The sequence below is a fragment of the Macrotis lagotis genome, chromosome X, assembly GCF_037893015.1.
Source record: "Macrotis lagotis isolate mMagLag1 chromosome X, bilby.v1.9.chrom.fasta, whole genome shotgun sequence".
Classification (NCBI taxonomy): domain Eukaryota; kingdom Metazoa; phylum Chordata; class Mammalia; order Peramelemorphia; family Peramelidae; genus Macrotis; species Macrotis lagotis.
The window spans coordinates 466,939,251-466,944,728 of NC_133666.1; the positions used below are offsets into that span (position 1 = coordinate 466,939,251).

The 5,478-nt window shown below is 39.3% G+C and overlaps 1 long non-coding RNA gene across 2 annotated transcripts; it reads right to left on the reverse strand.

Moving 5' to 3' along the window:
* Positions 1-1,101: 1,101 nt before the first annotated feature.
* On the reverse strand, positions 1,102-4,969 carry LOC141501218 (uncharacterized). 2 transcript variants are annotated; one of them, XR_012472174.1, is made up of 3 exons: positions 4,793-4,969; positions 2,112-2,173; positions 1,102-1,671 (listed from the first exon to the last, which is right to left on the reverse strand). It is a non-coding gene; the product is annotated as an uncharacterized LOC141501218 (long non-coding RNA). The 2 variants fall into 2 exon arrangements; XR_012472173.1 differs by having other exon boundaries at positions 1,102-2,173.
* Positions 4,970-5,478: the final 509 nt, after the last annotated feature.

The window sequence follows — 5,478 nt, forward strand, 5'->3', positions numbered from 1 at the left end:
ACATAGAGCAGTTTGAGAAACTACTTCACCTCGGCCTTATAATGTCCAACAACTCCCTCAAGTCTGGGTTTCCTCCTTAGTTCCATGGTGAAGAAAGGAGTAGATGCAAAACTACATCTGTTCCACTTGATTTGCCCAGGACCTCCAAACATCTTGAACTCAGAAAGTTGCCTTCAAGGCTGGATAGATTCATCTCAAACTATACTCAGGGAAGAAACACAAAGTAGAAGAGGCAGCCCAGAATCCCTGTCTAAAGTTTACCTAGATGAGTTCCTGTCCCATGGAAGTAGTCATCATATTGCCAAGTTTAAAAACATTCCTTCTCCTGTCCTCATCAAAGTCTCAGTGACACGATGCCATGTGGAACATTGAAGGAAAAATTCAAGTCGCTTCCTTTTTAGGGTCCACTAAGTGGTCCATTCCTCCTCTCTGATGTAGCCTCCTCAAGCCACGATGAAGTGGGGAACCAAGATGACCACCGAGGTTTGATGCATCATCCTAAAGTGAAAAGTCCTTCAAAGCTGAGACTCACTTGTCCCTAAAAGTTGACTGGATATATAAGTAGAACCCAAAGAAAGAGACCCACCACAAAATGTTAAAACACATAGCCTGTTCATGTTCTCAATTAGGCAATAGAACCCTAAATGATTTACTGAATGGCTAAATACTCTGAAGGTTGCCCTTGGTGATGTAAGGAACAACACATAGAAGCCAACTCAGTAGACACAGGGGAGGCTTTGGACCCAACAGACTCCCACCCCCATTCAAGTTGAAGGGGCTCCTGTCCTGAGCATTCCACACTCTACAGTCTCTCCAATCATTAATGATAGAAAAGAGGTATATCCTCTCTTCATTTCTCTGGGAATGTTCAACCAAGATTGATTATTGTAATTAGACAGATTCAAGCAACATTATAATATTGGTTTTTTTTATTAGTGTAGTCATCATGCATCTTGCTCTCTTGGATTTTAACTTCTTTGTCCTGCATCTCTTCATGTTCTCAGTCTCATATTTCCCTGAAGCTCTCATATTTTTCATTTCTTGTGATGTAACAATATTCCAATACATTAATAAAGCAGAGAATATTCAACTACATCTCAATCAATGAGTACCCATTTTTATTCCAGGCTTTTGCTTCCACAAAAAAAGGTAGTAAATACCTTCAAGGGAAGCTTAGATCTCCTGGCTTTCTCCACTGGGCCCAAATGCAAATACTTGATCATGTTATGGAGGGGGAAGTTTCTCCTGAGGCAGAAAGGCCTCACTTGCCCACTTTCTCAGAAGCAGTGGCAACAGAATCCCAAGACTATTGTCTTCCTCCTCAAGACCTGATTGAAGTCACCTATGGCTTAATTCCCAGGGAGATGATTCATGAGTAACAGGAATAGTGAGTTACATGGCATCTTTGTTTCCAAGGTACTTCTCTGAGGACCTTAGAGAATTTAACCCTATCCAACTTCTCCTGGGATGTCTAGTACTGCTTTCTCTGTTTGACCCATATAAAATTCATGCTTCCAGTTAGTTATCTGCTCAAAGTTTAGGTTCCCAGAACATTCAATCTGTATTGCCATGTAATCTACCTCCCATCACATCTTTGACTCATGTCAGATTATTAGCTTCAATTTCTCCTTTCATTTATGTTTATCCTCCCACTTCCTGAGATTTTTGATCCTGAAAAAAAAAAAAAGACCTGTGTTGAAAGCACTCCAACCACAACCCAACTTCCTGGGAACTAGTAGTTCTCTTGTCTCTACAACTTGACTCATCAATCAAAAGCAAGTATTGCTTCTAGTGCATTCTGACTGGCAATCAATGGAATTAATGGATTCTGGTCCATTAGGAGATAGAATGACTACAGCCCCTGCAAGTAGCTGGAAAATTGCTCACTGGCTGTCTTGGCAGGCATCCAGTCTGAGAGTGTGTTTGTGTTACCCCTGTTAGCATTCAGACACTGGGCAAGGATAGCAGGACAGGAAAGTGCTTAGTTTAGGGGTAGGCGTGCCATAGACTACTATGATACCCTTGATGAAAGCACTGGCATCTCCATTGCCTGCTGGTGCTGATGACACTGTTTTAACTTTCCAAGATACTCTTGTTTTCTTCCAACTTACTGATTCCTCTTCAGCTCCTCAGAGTCTTCACGAAAATGTCCAAAATACAGATGTCCAATATGCTAGAGAGATAAAAGATTCAATGGGAGAAATTCCTTAGATGTGTCTCTTAAACACATTAATTTTTAAATTAATTCATTATGCATAGTGATTATAGATATATTCTTTTCAGTCATTCAATCATATCTCACTCTTTATGACCTCATGGATCATAGCAGGCTAGGCCCTTCTATCCTGCACTGTCTCTCAAAGTCTGTCCAAGTTAATATTCATTGTTTCCATTATTCTATCTATCCATCTCATCCTCTGCCATTCCCTTTTTCTTCTTCCCTTCAGTCTTTCCCAATCAGGTATATTCTTAAGCAATTCATAGTGCCACAGCTGGGGCCAGAGGAGCAACAAAAATCTTTTCTGGTCTCCCTCTCTAAAGATTAGTCTTCCCAGATGGGAAGAAGATTGACCAGAATCAGAGGACCAAGAGTACAGAGAAAGATCTAGTGAGCACCTAAGTGTCTCAGAGGATAGAGAACTAGAGCCAGAAAGACCTGGGCTCAGACGCTTACAGGATGACCAAGTCATTTAACACTTGTCTGCCTCAGTTTCCTCATCAGTAAAATGAGGATGATAATGACAGTTCCTATTTCCCTGGGTTGTATGAGGATCAAATAAGATAATAACACATTGTCTGACACATAGTAAATGTTTTTATGAATGTTAACTATTATTGTTATTATTAGTAGTAGTAGTAATAGTAGTAATGCAAACATTGCATAAATTACATAGAAAACCAAGCTGCTCCCCCTCTCCCAATAAAAATACTTTCCTGACCCCAGGGAGGGATAAGGATTGATTTTTAAATATAATTTTGTTTCTTGCAAAGGACATAACCAGGACTGGTTGATCACTCAGAATGTTTTGCTTTGTTTTCTTTCTGAAAAGACTAAATGAAAGAAACTAATCTACTGAGAGGTAGAATTTTCTACCCAGTGGTTAAGCAATTAAGTTTGGTAGACAGTACCATTGTAATGCAGAATGTTTATGTCCAGATCAAAAACCCAGAGATGGAATTGGTTGAGTTCTATGTGCAATGGAAGCTACTGATTCAACTCATTCCCATCATTCCTAAAACACCCCATCCTCTTGCACCAGTGGTTTCATAGAGAAGTGCCTTAATGAAGCAATCCAAATTAACAGTTTGCCGAGTCAGTAGAATCTGTCTCCAGGTGCTGCTGCTAGAAATCCTGGGAAGAATGGATTGTGATGGCAATAAATCCCACGTCTGGCTAAAGTGCTCCTCTCATTGTCCATAGGGACCATAGGAGGATAATGTATTCCCTGACCCGTCAGTCTCCCATTTCAGGGGTGAGGCTCAAGTTCACCAACACAATTACATCATCCTATTTCAGAGCCTATCTCATTGTCCAGCAGCAGTGAGATCTTACATCCCATGCCTTACCCAGTTAAGCTCATCCTTTAACAGCTCTGATTTATGCAAATCTCCATCTCTGGTGATGCATCAAATGCCCAGATCTGAAAGCCAAGTCAGGGAGCTCCTCTCTGTCTGCAGTAACTCTTGTGTACAATGGCAGGGGGCCATTTCCAAGCAGCTGAATTCTATTTGCATCTTAAAATCAACAGTTGAATAATCTCCCAGTTTCCCTGTTTGAAATCCCTGAAGATCAGTAACATGCTGCCACATCACCCATCATTTTCAGTTATAATAATGGGTTTTCTAATAGTACAATCGCAGCCCAAGGATTTAAAGCCCAGATTTGGAGAAGGCAAGTCTGACAGGCTAAATAGGTCTCCTGTTTTCTGATTTAAATGAAGCAGCTGCTATCAAGGAAAGGTGATCTTCCCCAGTTCAACTCTCCATAGATTCTCACATTAGTGTTAGTTATGTCTTCAGGGTGCACCCCACTGGGGTTCCCTCAGTCCACTTTCCTTGCTCCAAACAAGCAAACTATCTCTGTAAACAACAGTGGAATTTTCTCGTAATAAATCTGTCAGTTTACTAAACAAGCAGATGCATGTTTCTTTCAGGTTGTCTTTTGTGAATTGAAGGATACAGGGTCCCTCCTACAAACACCGCCCCCCTAAATTTAAAAAAAATCCTTAGCAACTGATCTACTCGGGTATCACTTTTCACAACTACATAGTTAGAAATGCCATTAGAGTTTATTTGGAATTATGCAATCAAAGGACCAGGTAGCCTGGTTGGGTCTACATTACCTGAGAACAACTTTATGTCATTAGCATATTTACTTGAATTCACTTATCAGATTTATTTCTAGGTTATTTAGGGTCCAAGAAATAAGATATAGTTAATCTGAATGGAGGGAGAAGGGATAAAAACAATCCTTTGTTTTGTGAGACAGCATGAGGACTTCAGGACAGACCCAGGCTAACTAACTAAATGTATGGGAAGTACTATTCTAGAGGAGAAAGTCAAAGGTAAGAGCAAAACACACTCTATATCTCTCTATCATCTATCTAACTACTATCACCTATCTATCTATCTATACATCTCTCTAGCTATCTATCATCTATCTATACATAGATATAGATATATATTTATATATTACACACACATACCCCTTTCTTTCCCTCTCCCCAAATTTTTATCCAAGTTGAATGATTACTTCCCTAGGCAGTTTAATTATTAAGATGTTTTTTCTTACCTCAAGCTTTTAGCTGTTTCTTTGCAAATTCTATCCATTGCTCCTATTTCTATTCTCTGGGGCCAAGCAGAGCAGGTCCAAACACAGTAGCCTTTCAAATACTTGAAAATTCTTCTTTTCTCAAAGTTAAGTATCACCAGTTCTTTTTCCTGATCTTCATATGATCTTATCTCTGGGTATTCCTAAAGATATTCATTCATATTGAGCTTTCAGATAATTATCTATATCACATCATATATATCATATATATGTATCATATATATTATATAATATATATATATATATATATATATCCATGCTTCTCCCACCTTGAACTTATAAATATAACTTTTTAAACCCAAGGTAAAGACTTTTTATCTGTCCCCATTCAATTTCATCTTATTACATTTAACCCAATGTTCTAATCTGTCAAGATGCTTTGAGATCCAGGTCATCTTCTAATATGTTAGTTTCCTTTTTGTTTTACTTGGAAATTTTATAAGCATACCATCTACCCCTTTACCCAACAGTAGCACTTTTCTGATTCTCTGTCTCCTCCCTCAACGGGCAATGCAGGAAGGCTTGGGGTCTGATAATAGATTGAGAGAAAAAGTGAGCCAGGGGAAGGAGACTGATGGTCAAAGTTAGAGATGTAATATGCCAGTAACATCATAAGAACAAGTTCATCCTCACTGAGGCCAGCTGCT